This window comes from Sphaerodactylus townsendi, linkage group LG01 (assembly GCF_021028975.2).
Source record: "Sphaerodactylus townsendi isolate TG3544 linkage group LG01, MPM_Stown_v2.3, whole genome shotgun sequence".
In the NCBI taxonomy this organism is placed as follows: domain Eukaryota; kingdom Metazoa; phylum Chordata; class Lepidosauria; order Squamata; family Sphaerodactylidae; genus Sphaerodactylus; species Sphaerodactylus townsendi.
In genome coordinates, this window is record NC_059425.1 from 28,978,764 (window position 1) to 28,992,526 (window position 13,763).

A 13,763-nucleotide genomic window follows, 5' to 3' on the forward strand; every position below is an offset into this window, starting at 1 on the left:
AAAGCAACTTTCTTAGTCACTTTCATCAGATCCTTACAGCTGACACAGGACACACATTATATTTTTGCCTTAAGGGAACACCCTCATCCCAGATGAAATTGACAAAGCACATACAATCGACTCGGCTAGTGTCTGTGTCCTTATGTTAACATTGCTAATACGATAAAGAAAAAAATATATAAAAATTCCTTTCAAACATGGAAGATGAAGGAGAGGCAAAAATGGCTGAAGGAGAGGTTGACTGGCTACACCAGGCCAGGTGTTTGGTGGGACAGAGAAATAACGACCATTTCAACATGTTTGCAGCTCAAGGGAAGTTAGTTTGAAAACAGACTCAAAAAATTATGGTGAAAGTTCTCAGGAAAACAAAAGAGGCAGAATGAAGGGGAAATGTTTCTGGAATGAAACAGAGGAAAAATATGGATTTTTTAAAAAACTAGCATTTGGTGGTAGAAAAGGCCATCATTGGGCTGGAATGGCGTGTCTGCCCGGGGGCAAGGGGTAACCACTGTCCCCGGGCGCAACTAATCTGGTCATATGGGGAGGTACAAAATCAGCCCCCCACGTGACCAGATGCCCTCACAAAGATGACGAAGCAGCAGGAAGTCCTGCTGCCTTGTCTTCTTCAGGCTCCCTCAGCCACGCCCACGTAGTCACCGCTGCCCACCCCCACCACAGGCATGGGGTGTGTGGCGTGCTTAGTGAAGGCTTCTCTGGGTGCCATTCCCTCCCCCATACGCCTCTGTTGGGCTGCCCTTGGAATCAACTTTTAAGCACAGCCTGATCTTGCCACAGCTTGGAAGCTACGTAGGATCTGCAAGCAAGAATGTAGGTAAGAGGGGGTTCTCGGGTTCAAACCCCCACATTACATGTCTGAAGCTCTGCCCCTCGTTTGTAGTTTTTTTGTATTTTGAAGTCTTTTTTTGGCCTGCAGGGCGTGCAGTTTTTAGGCACTTTTATAAGCACTGAGGCCGGGGGTGGGGCTTGGGAGGTGTGGTCACACCCCCAGGGGCGGGTGGGGGTGTGGCCCCACCCTGAACCCCCCCCCCATAAAAAAATTATACCCACATCCTTATCAGCAAGGATTAGTATTTTGGATGGGAGGTAATCAAGGAAGATTGAGTTCCTGTGCAGAGGAAGGTAATGGCAAACCGCCTCAGCTTTTCACATGTCTTGAAAACCCCATAGCCCTGGGACTACCATGAGTTGGTTGTGGCTTCAGGTTCACAATTACATAATTACAGAAGACAATATGGAAATAGTCCCTGATTCAGAAGTTGGCAGCCTGAACACTGTCGGGGCTGGCCATCAGGAACACATCTTGCCTGTTTTAAACGAGCTTCACTGGTTAGCAGTTCATCCCCAAATTCCGTGTTCATCCCCAAATTCCGTGGCACCGTGTTCAATTCATGCCCTTCACGGCCTAAGCTTTACAAATCCAAAGGATCATCTCTCCTCATATGTCCCCATTAGTCAGCAACAGTCTTCTGCTTGCCACTTTCTGTTTGTGCTCTTTAAAGGTGGCCCACTGGGCATCAACAAGGTGCCAATCTTCTCTCTGCAACCGCTCCCAGTTTATAGAACAGACTCCCTGAGGAGAGGAGAGCTATCTTTAGAAACGTACAGGAGCCACTGTATTTAATGGAGCGTAGGCTGCAGGCTTATTATACTGTTTTATTAGGCTTTATTAGCTTTTACTATGAGCGGGTGGAGTTTGGAGTTTTATTGTTGTTTGATGCTTGAATTACATATTGTAAGCTGAATTGAACCAGGGGGAACGGTAGGATGTAAATAATATGAATACAAATAATATTTTGAAATAGCTATGTAAATAAGGTACACCCACCGGCCAACTTCCTACCAGTGCTGGGGCACACGGTAGGACCGGAAGCAGGTCAGAGCAAGAAACCTTGTCCTAATGAGCTTCCTCTTTGCACGCGTGGGGCAAGAGGAAGAAATTGCCCCGACATGCTTCCTCTTGCCCTGCGCATTCCACTTTCCTTGGGGAAAGCGAGAGCGCTTTTGGTGTGACTTTTCACACCAGAACAGGGCAAGGGCGGGGAGACAACCAGCAGTGAGTAATGAAGCTTCATTTTCCGGGATCACAGGGAATACCATGCTGCACATCGATTCTCACACATACTCAGGGAAGAGAAAAAACTGCCAAAGAATATCAGAGGAAAAAGTCTCTAACTGGATCCAGGACATTGGTTAAGAAGCCATTAGCCACACCAGAGTTGTGATTGTGAGAATCGGAAGCCAAATGGACATTTAAAGTGCCACAGTCAAGCACCAAAATGAATGCACAAAATAGCAACATAACAATTCTCCAAAAGCTTGTTCAGCACCAGCCTGCTTTCCCACAGCAGCGGCCATGCAACAGTTCACTGCCCCTGGCACTGGAGGATCCATTAATGGCCACCTCCCATGGCTAATAGCCACTGATAGGCGTCTCCTTCCCCAGAAACATGCCTAGTCCCCATTTTAAACCATCTTAACTAGAGGCGGTTGCCATGTCCTGTGGCTGGGAATTCCTTAAGCTAAATATGTGAAGGAATATTATCCTAACTCCACTGCCAATCACTTTCTTTGGGACACCCAAATTCTTGTAGTATTCATGTGGAAGGCAAAAAATTCTCTTATATAATGCTTGCAAATTTTGCAAACCTGTTCTGCCTCCCTTTCCCCACAATCAATTCCTAAACTCACTTGTGGCAGCAGTTGATCAAAAACACAGAGGTGAAAGGGATCCTAAAGGTCATCTAGTCTAATCCCCTGCACAATGCTGGAAATTCACAGCTACCTCCCCCCCGTTCGCTCCCTCAGTGACCCCTGCTCTATGCTCAGGGGAAAGCAAAAAACCTCCAGGATTCCTGGACCTATGTAACCTGGAGGGAAATTCCTTCCAGACCTCAAACTGACTATCAGCATTACCCTAGTGACTAGGGCCTAGCCCTAGTCCACAAAAACCAAGTATCAGCTCGTTTCTCCCTGCCCTCTGTCTCATGATCTGCCTAAATTCATAGTGAGCCCAGAACCAGCACTACTGTCAGATGTTCATCTAGTTTCTACTTAAAAACCTCTAAAGAAGGAGGGTTCCAGTGAGACAACCATCACTCTCTGTGGCTCTATACGAGGTCCCCAAGAAGCAGGCTTCCCGTCACACAGCACAGTCACTTGGGATGGCAAAATGCTTCAAGACAGCTTTGATTTTGATCCTGGATACACAGATGCAGAAAGTGATATGGGCTGTCAACTCCTCAAAGTGACTTGGGGCCAAAACAGTCTCTTTTGCAGCTATCCATGTCCATCTCCACAAACAGACAAGTCACACATGTGCAACAAAAAAGGACATAAAAACAGTCATCTCCTCTTCTGATCAGAAAAACGTAATATGTATTCCTGAGCACCCCTAGCAAATTTTCCTGCTAGCCATTCTCTAGGCTTGAAAAAACCTTCCCCCTTGCACAAGAACACTGAAATGTTTCTAGGACAGAAAAGGACAACTTTTCCCTTTCCCTGCTCTCACCTCCAATTTATTTTGAATAACTTGCCTGCTACATCTGGAGACTCTAATGCTCTGTGTGCTGATATCTGCTCTGGCCATCACAGGTGCAGGTACAAGTTTGAGAGCATCATACGAAAGCATCTGGTTCAGCCAATACAAGCAGAGAGGGCTACAAAAAGAAAACAGAAAAGGGAGAAATCCTGACTCCCACACACACTCACGTGAAATGAATCTCCTGAGGTGTCCCTGAGTTCATCTGCCACAGCCCCAAAAATGAACAGGCCTGCAGCATCTTCAAACTTGTGCAGACCACAGACCACTTCATCCGACGCATGAAGTGCTTTGCTCCATCAGCAAATGTGTGTCCCTACGTGAATAAATATACGGAGCTGCCTTGCACTTAATCAGTCCATCAAGTTCAATATTGCCCAATCAGCTGGCAGTGGCTCCTCTCCATGCATCTCAAGTAGAGGTCGTTTTAACAAGAGGTCCTAGAGAGTGAGTGGAGGACCATCTGCCTATCAAGCAGATGCTCCGCCCACATTCGCCCTTAGTGTCTAAAAGGTCAAACTAGAGGAGTTGGCTCAGAATCCCCTTGACCCAACTCTCATTCCTCTCAGTCAGATGGCAGTTGTGGGAAACTTATTTTCCAAGGGCTGCAGGGATGTGATTTAGGTTGGGTCTGGGGTGTGTAAGAGAGAAGGGGCTTCATCCTTTCCAGTGCCTTTTTCATCAAAATTAAATGGCCCCAGTAGGGAGTTATTTGCCCAGTGGGAAAGCTGCACATAAGTGCACGTTTGGCCCTCAATTTACAATTTAAGCCCCATGGGCAGGGAACTCTTGGCTTATGTTCCAGTGCAAAACAAAGTTCCACAACCACCAACAGTAAACCAAAGGGGAAACCTGTTGCACAGCAGTTCTGCTCCTCCAACACAAGCCCCTTAACTTTCCTGGTGTTGATGACCCAGGGGTTTGTAGGATCTCAGATGTGCTTGTTCAGCAAGACAAACCCTGCAAAGACACACAGCCTGCAGGGTTCAAAACAGGTGGCCTCAGCTACATGGGGGAATAATTTTTATCGGCATACAGAAGTCCTATGGTCTAGCCACCTATTCCTTCTGTTTAGTACAATATTAAACAGATCAGTCAGAAAGCAGGGAAGGGAGGGGGGAAGCAAGAGATCCTGTGAATGCAGGCCAAGAATGGATTGGGTTTCACTCGGCAACAGCATACTCCCTGCGGCAGTGGACGTATAATGGACATTTCCAACCACCCAGTTACCACATCATAATTGCAGCCGTCTTGCATGAGTAACCACAGTTATTATAGGGAACATGAGGATTGTCGTGGTGGATCAGACTGAAGGTCAGCGTTCTGTTTTTGACCCAGCCTGCCAAAGTCCTTTGAGAGGCTCACAAGGAGGGCAGTGACAGAGACCGTGTTCCCCCTCTTGCCACCCCCAACCCCTAATACTGAGATGCGCTGCTTCTGATCATGGAGGTTCCACCTAATCATCACCAAGGCAAATAGGCATCAATATATCCCTCTGCCGTGAACTTACCTAAATTCTCTTTCAAGGAGAGCTAAGTCCCAGAGCAACGCCGCAACTTGCAGTTGAACTGATAGATGATGATGGGGAAATACTTCATTTTCACTACTCTGCATTTACTGCCACGCATTTGCAAATTCAGGTGTAAATCGATTGTGAGAACAACCAAGGGTCAGGTGAGTGTACCATAGAAAACATCAGCTTCACTTGAACAGAAATGCAAGGAGCAACAAGCAAGAAGTGCTGCAGGCCGCTGATGAAATGAAAGTATACTTTCCTATGGCTGAAAAGCAAACCTCTGGGACTAGCTGTCACAGGATGCAAAGCATGTGCCATAGCAGAAATTAATACGTGCTGCACCAAAGTAAGAAGGGCATTTGTTACATGGGTGGAAGAATTTGTTGACCGCTTTGTGTTTTGTGTGTTAAATCATGTGGCATGCCCAGAAGTGGCATTCACCAGGTCTCAGATTATCATCAGGTCTCTTGACTTTGCAATGAATAGACTAAGGACTCTGGTAGTGATTCCCTCCAGTCCAAACAGCAAGCTGAGGGGTGGGAGAAGAGCCAAAGATCAGCACAAGTGGCACAATCCACAAGGGAGACTGTGGTCCACGGCCCAGGAGAAAGGGGTGTCTGCTTGTATTTCCAGTTTACTAGCCATGAACCAAAATCAGAAGAATTCTGGAAGCTTCTTATGCAGTCAAGAGATACCTGCCGTCTTCTTAATGCTGGGAGCTGTGCCGGGAAAGGGCCCTTCCTTTCATACACTTCTACAACCAGCAAAGACTCAGTCACACTGACCACAGAGAGATCACAGCAAATTGTGCCTTGGTCCCACATTTTCACCCTCCAAAAGCACAGACAAACAAAACAGCTTGAAAGCTTTGCCAAATCTGTTTCATCCCCACTATTCCCTCCACGGTATTTCTGTCTTCCAAAGATGTGGGGAGTGCTGTTCTTTGTAACAGAAGCCCTTGGGACAGCCATCAGTGGAAGCTCTACTATTCTCCAGAGAAGGGCAAAGAGGATGATTGAGGGATTGGAGCACTTTCCTTATGAGGAGAGGCTGCAGCGTTTGGGACTCTTTAGCTTGGAGAGGAGACGTCCGAGGGGGGATATGATTGAAGTCTATAAAATTATGCATGGGGTAGAAAATGTTAGCAGAGATAATTTTTTCTCTCTTTCTTACAATACTAAAACCAGGAGGGATACATTGAAAATGCTGGAGGGAAGAATTAGGACTAATGAAAGGAAACTTTTTTTTCACGCAACATGTGATTGGTGTTTGGAATATGCTGCCACAGGAGGGGGTGATGGCCACTAACCTGGATAGCTTTAAAAGGGGTTTGGACAGATTTATGGAGGAGAAGTCAATGTATGGCTACCAATCTTGTTCCTCCTTGATCTGAGATTGCAAAAGCCTTAGCAGACCAGGTGCTTGGAAGCAGCAGCAGCAGCAGAAGGCCATTGCCTTCACAGTCTGCACGTGAGCTCCCAAAGGCACCTGGTGGGCCACTGTGAGTAGCAGAGTGCTGGACTAGATGGACTCTGGTCTGATCCAGCAGGCTCTTTCTTATGTCCTTATGTTCTTAAGCAAAAGAATAGTCATGTGTCATATCCAGAACTCAGCTTGCCTGGGGCAGCGGATCAGAACCAAAAATCTACCACCATCCAACTCAGCTGCGTAAAACACAATTACACCTTCTGCTAAATATTTATTTAGCGTACCAGGTGCTGTACAAATGTTTGCAGATCTGCCGGGTAGGAAGCAGGCAACACCTAAAACACACACACACAGCAGGTACTTTTCCTTTACGTTCTCAAAAAGCAGGCAAGTGCTCAAACCCACTAACCCCTGCCTCTGCCATCTTCCGCCTGTGATTCAAGAGAAACCACCTCCCACTGAGGCTCCACTCAAAGCACCCCTCACTCAGGGTCAGACCACGGTGGGGATGTGCTGACTCACGCCAGGAAGCACCTATCTCCCCTGAGTCACACCCGCCCACTCTGGCAGGAGCCTTTGACTCAGCTCAGTCGGCAAAGATCCTAACTACCCATCAAATCCTGATCTATTTCTGCCAGGGAGGGGGCTTCCTAAGGGCTCGCCAACAACCCACCCAGGAAGAACATAAGAGTCACTCACCACAAGACTAAAGAGAGACAGGTTTAGTGCATCTGCTGCTAGGATTCCCCCGGGTTAGGCTCCTTCAGAAGACAGAATATGTTGCCATCACTCATGATATACAACTGTCATAGCCATGGGCAATAAAAATACTGGCTCCTTTTAGCGAGACATATTTGGCTAATTATAACGTCTGTGGTCAAATACCGAGCCCTGTAACCAAACAGGCGTGCGATCCCTTTATGATGGGCAGAGGAGCAATGCTTGGAAATTTTGCTCTCCGTGACACTGGGTGTGCCTTATCTCCATTGCAGAACAAGGACTCTGGATACCTGGGAAAGCCCAGTCTCCAAAAGGCAGGCACTTTAGTTCCCTTGGGCATGGCAAAGAGACACGGTGACCGAGACCGCGCCAGCAGGCTGGCTACATGAAAAGAACAGCAAATTAGTGAACTGCTTGCTCCTAAGCTACCACTCTGAGTTGTTGCTTCTAAAAGCTTCAGAACCTAGATGACAAAACCAACCAGTTCTTGGGGGCAGTGGCGTAGCGCCAAGGGGACGGGGGGTGCGCAATGCACTGGTGTGGGGGCATTCCAGGGTGTGGCAGGAGCACACATGTGCCCTGGGCGCAATTCCTGCTCGCTCTGGCCCTGCCTGGGGGGTGCGGTGGGAGATCCAGAAGGACTTACTGGAAACTTTCCGAAACGCTATGGCCCTTTCCACACAGCAAATGTATAGTGGGTTGCACTTGGGATAAAGTAACCCGCTTTCCTGTTCCTGCGTTTGCATGCATCCGTGCAGGAAGCAATTGGAGCCAAGAAGACAATGTGGGTTGCTGCCTTCGCATGGAGGCGCGTCTATTTTTTAAATTTAGCTCCCACCAATGCGTAGCTACGCAGGCATGCACAAATGAACCCCCACAGCCATGCTGACATCTCCTGATACCACGATACGACCATCTGCACCTGCATGGCTACGCAGATGTAAGCTGTGAAATTTAAAAAAGGAAAGCGCAGCCGAATAAAGCGCCTCCTGCCCGGCTGTTCGCTTGCAAGCAGCTGTAATCCAGGATTTTTCAAAAGACTCGCGAATACTGCGATTCTCAAAAAACCCAGTTTGGGGAAAATAACACAGGGAAGACTCGCTTTAGGGTTGGGATCTGTGAGAAGTGCCCCCCAAAATGGATTTTTTCCCATCCTAAATCTGTGTTAATGGCCCGTGCAGAGTGGGCCTATGTCAAAAAGTGCTTTGGGACATACAAGTCCCTGTTTGCCTCCATTACATGTTTCTTATCACCACCACATAATAATGCCTTCCTTCTCAAGGGGGGGGGGGGATTCTTCCCACAACAGCTTCCCCAAAGGAAAGCCCAGCAAAACAACAATACTGGTCACGCCACCTCTGAAGCAAACATGCTTCCTGGTACAAAGTCTGGGACCCTGATGCAAACACCGAGATTTTTGCCAAACCAGCAGCATTCTTATGCTGCCCACTATCAGAATCAGTTCTGGACGCAAGACTCAAAACAAGGAAGATTCCACTCACACAGCACTCGGCATGTACCTCAGAGCGGCTGACTGCAGCTTAAGGGCTGGAAATTTGAATTGTTTACTAGGCACAGTCCAATCAGCCATAGCAGTAAACAGAAAGTGTGGGCTTTTATTCTCGTCTCCAACACCTCTTGGCAAGAGAAAGCTTTCCTCTCTTAATTTTAGGCGAGGCACAAGGATAAACAATGAAGATCTGTTATTCATTCACGAAAAAAAGGTTGTCTTCATTCATGGCCTATAAATATACCAACCATGTCGAGATCACAAATTAGGATAAAAATGAAAGAAACTAACAAACTGAGAAACAGACACAGAACGGCTATGAGCCTTATTTAGTTGTGATGTTACCCTCTAATGGTGTCACAGCACATTTTGGGCTGACTCAACCACTGGTACAGTAAACCTTCGAAGAGGTGAAATTGTCAGGTTAGCTTTGGTGCAACCTGTTGCTTCGACTGCCACAGCCAGCACCCTGCCCTAAGCTCGTTGGCATGATTCGCACGGAGGCTTTCTGTTTGTGGAGTGAGACCGCCCCACGTCCCCCTTCTTTCTGCAGCCCCCAAATACCCCTGAAACGATACTCCTGAGGGCAAGGGAATGGTAGGGGAGCAAGACAAAGTTCGAAGCGAGGGGGGAAACTGGCAAAAATCACCTGTTCTTCCATCCATAAACATCCTTTATTGATTCAAGTCACTTATTTTATTTGGAACTAAAAACAAAAATACTGATCTCAACTGAACCTGGCAACAGGAGCCATGATGTGGTAGTTTCCAGTTCCTTTCCAGCTGTGAGCAACACACAGCTCTCACACAGATTTCTGGTTGTGAGTGACACAGATTTCAAAACCACAATGCCTAACCGTGTGCAGGGACAGCACTCCAGGGCTGGCACGACATACCCGCTGGTTGCACCAATGCACCAGAAATCCATCAACGGTGCAACACCAGCCTCCTATTTTCCATCTGAAAGCACGTCCCTTCTTGGCAATCTCTCCAAGACGCAATGCCCTGAGCCGACCTCCCCCGCTGTGTGCTAGGCAACCTCAGTTCCCCCTTGCGATCGGCACACTCTGCTGGGAGACTCCACTCAGACCTGCATTGGATTAGAAGCATTCCAGGCTGTGCCGTCACAGCAACAGAAGGGCCCAGGGCCGGGCTTCGTGGCAGGTGGAAAGGTCAAAAGGCCTCTGCTGGGGTCACAACCTGTCTGCCCTCCTACTCGCCCAAGGCTGGGAAAGGCTTCATCAGTCACTGCCCCTCATTTCCGGTTGGAAAGCGTCTTGGATGGCGCTGGGGTGCAAGATCCGAAGGGCGCAAGCAGCAACGCAACAGCCCGGCCCAGGCTCAGAACTCTGCACACTCACACAGAAATTCTCACATCCCCTGGAGCGGGATGGGTCTTTCAGTTCCTGCCAAATAATAATTGTGAGCCTTGCTAGAGTTGGGGGGGGAGGAGGTGAGGGGGAGAAAGAAGCAAGTCCAAAGGAAGTTTGCAAGGCAGGACTAACAGATGGGATCCTGCCAAGTTTTAAAATGCAAACATTCCTTTTCTGCGTCTCTTCTCGCTCCCACCACACTTTTCTCATGACAATCAACTTTAGCTTCCTTCTAAGGCACTGAGAAATGTAGAGATTATAAGGCAAAAAGGCAGCCTCACCCAGAATCTAATCCTGCCTCCTCAAAGGGAGGGGGATGCCTGCAAAGCCCCCGCCCCCTTAAACACCATCTTGCCACAGTTAGCTCAGACAAGCTACGGCCCTGATTTCCTTGAATGTTTGCAGACATTCGGATTGGAAGGAGAATGGGCTCCCGCCAGGTTGTTTGCATCTGGCTCAGCATGGGAGAGTTATTGAGAGCGCCTTCCCCAAATCCCCAGTTCACAAAAGGTCAGCCCTTCTCCCCATATTGTATTGTCAAGATCTTTCATGGCTGCTGTGCTTGAAACACTCGCTTCGGGGTTTCTAGACCCACCCACCCCCAACACTCCAGAAATCACGACCAAACAACCAAAGAAGATAAAGGCGGATAGGTAGAGATGTAAATGGCCCAGTGGTATCCTCGCACTCATCAAGCGGCTGTTTCTAAACACCGCTCAGGTCAAGCATAAGCATTTCTTTCTATAATCATCAGATCCCCAGATCTTAAAAGGAGGATCGCCACACAACAATTTTTAGGAATGTCAAGAAAGCCCAAGAATGTCTTCACCAAAACCAAAGTTAATTTCCACACGTTCCAGAACAAACGGCTGAAGGGGCAGGGAAGTTGAATGGCAGTTTTCAACACATTGTCATTTCAACCACACCTAAGGAGTATACACTGGTGGGGACCCCCTCTTTAGAAGGGAAGGGGAAAACCCGCACCCATCCAATCGTCCACTGAGCCAGGGCAATTTCCTGCCTGTGGAAACCACCGCAGTGGCTTGAACCCAAGGAGTCTGAAGAACTGCCCAAGCAGGCAATACGCTACCCATTACCAAGGTCGATGATCCGCCAGCAGACTGTGCAAGGCGCTGCACACTGCTTGCCGCAAGGGGAGCAAGGAACTGAGTGCACAGATCCCTAGTTTTAGCCTGGCAACACCAAGGGTGAAAAAAACACAAGGATTTTAGCAGCTTGATATAAGTTGGGCCTGATGCAGCAAAGGGGGTCGTGGTCAAGGCTACCCTTAGCCACCCAGTCCTTCGGCATCCCTGCCCAGAGCGCAAGAAATTGCCAGAGTCCCAGTGTTCGCACTCACACAAACACCCTATTTCCAGATTGACAGCTGGAAGAAGCGGTATTTGCATAGTGTGCAAAGTCCTGCCCTCCAGCACTGGGCATGCACCGAGGAGCGTCCTTCCTGCCCCCCCCCCCCACCCGGCCTGCCCCAGTTCAGTGGGTCAGGCTGATGCCGGGCAGGCAGCCCTGCGAAAATAAAATAATAAAAAAAAAAAAGCAGCCCCTCCGGCTGTGAGGAGTCAGAGGCGGAGGGAGGAGACTGGAGCTTGGCACGGTGCCAGTCCGGGGATATTAACCCAGCCATGCACGCAAGTCAAGAGGAGGGCTGGCAAACATGGAAAAAGCGAAGGGAGGGGTTCCCGGCTACATTTCGGAGAGGGGCTAACCGAGAGGGCCCCTCCCCAGCCCCAGCAAGGACGGGCCTGCTGGGGAGGGACTGAGCAGTGAGCCCAACTGCACCCCCCCCCCCGCACGCCCCGCGGTTTGCCCTTCACCAGCCGAGCTGCAAAGCGTTCAAGGACACGGCAGAGCCCGCCTCCCCGGGGGGGCCAGTCCTCCCCCAGCAGAGATTGAACACCTAAGCCTGGCACACGGGACCGATCCGGAACGCCTCCGCCCCGGCACAAATTTGGCTGGCTCGAGGAGGGGCGGCTGGCTGTAAGGTGCACCGGGATACCCGCACCGGCTCCCAACGCATCCCATTCGCCCCCCTTGGTCAGAATTTCGCGGATGGTGGCGGGGGATCGCGGGTACAAGACCCCGGGGAATTGCACCGGGGGGAGAACGGACAACGCCCCCCCCCCGCTACAGGTGTGTGCGGGGGGAGAAAGCGGTCCCCGCCCAATGTTATCTTGTGGTTTAGCCCCTCCACACACTAATACCCAGCAGTCTGCGCTTTGCTGTGCAAACCCCCCCCCCCCCCCGATCCCACCTTAATCGCCTTTTCTGTCTCCCTGAAATTACGCTTCCCTTCCAGCACGAAAAGGAGGGGGGTCTCCCAGCCCCCCCCCCCCCCCCGGTCGGGTCATGCCAGGCTGCCATTTTTTTGCTCCGCTTTGCCCTCTACTTGCTCGGTGCAACATATTCCGCTTTGCAGGAGAATTTCGGGGCGGGGGGAGGGCAGGCGGAGGAGATAGACGGAAATCCACCGCGGCTTCCCTTCCTCGCCCCCCCCCCCCATCTTTGCGTGTGTCTTTTTTATTTTTTGTCCCTGCAAAACCCAGACGCATCTTTGCAAAAAAAAAACAAACAGGCTAACAGCGCAGGCGAGACACGTCTGCAAAAATGGGAATTAATAAAAAGCCCCCTCCCGCCCCCCCGCGGCACGGCGCGCGCGCGCACACACAAATCTACGCAGGGGGTGCACCGCTGCACTCTCCCCCCCCCCCTCCACACGTCAAGCTTCTCTCCCTCTCCTTTCACATATTACGAGGGAAAATACGTGAAGTTCAAGTTCGCCCCAAATCTCGAAGGGGGAATCCATAGGGTTGGGCACATCTCGGAGGGGGACCCCTGGCTGCCAACCCCCCTCCTTTGCCCATCCCTGTGCCAGGAGGAAGCCACTTGAACTTGACGGCGACGGGGGGGGGGGAGGAGGAAGAGAGCGGAGGAGGCGCTGGCAATAACAGACCTCTCCAGCCACGGACGTGCAATTTCTGTGCAATGCCATAAAATGCAACAAGCGATCACGGGGGGGGGGGGGGTTTGAGTTGCCGCTGCTTCTACCGGGCATGCATGGAAAATGCAACCCAGGAAAGGCGCGGAAGGGGGGGGGGGGCGCTGCGGCTGGTGCGGAGGGATGCGGCGGGGAGGGGGGGGGGCTCTGCCATCCTCTCTGCGCCAGCCCCGCATGTCATAGCCATCTCTCCCCCATTTCCTCCAGAAATGCTTGCCCAGGGGTGCAAGCGGAGAACTGGCTCTGGCACGGATGCCCCCCTCCCTTCCCTTTTGCAAGTGTCAGCTCTCCCCCTCCCCGTTTTTGTTTTTACCTTGCACCCCGGCGTTGCTGCCGCTGTTGCAGCTGCTGGTTCCTTCTCGGGAGGGGGGGAATCCTTCTCCTTCCGCGCTCCCTCTTGCCTTGCCTTGCCTTGCCTTGCCCTACCCGGGGAGGAGGCCTCGCCTGCCGCCTCCACTGCAGCAACGAAGCCGCTCGGATCGGACCGCCTCGGCTCCGTTCGGACGCGCTCGGCCCGCAGCGCCGCCAGAACCCGACAGGGGGAGCCCGAGAGGCACCGGCCGTCTCTGCCAGGACAGCTTGCAGGCGGGCGGCCACCCGGGTCCTAGCACCCGTCTGTCCCTGGGGAATGGCTATCCAGTG

The 13,763-nt window shown here is 50.6% G+C and overlaps 1 protein-coding gene across 2 annotated transcripts in view; it reads right to left on the minus strand.

Moving 5' to 3' along the window:
* The window catches only part of DNMT3A (DNA methyltransferase 3 alpha), a 120,251-nt gene extending 106,697 nt beyond the window's left edge, over positions 1-13,554 (minus strand). The window contains exon 1 of one of the 2 annotated variants that reach the window (XM_048516199.1): positions 13,435-13,554. The gene's annotated coding sequence lies outside the window, so the exon portion shown is untranslated. The remainder of the gene's footprint in view (positions 1-13,434) is intronic. The other variant, XM_048516183.1, reaches the window with a different exon arrangement.
* Positions 13,555-13,763: the final 209 nt, after the last annotated feature.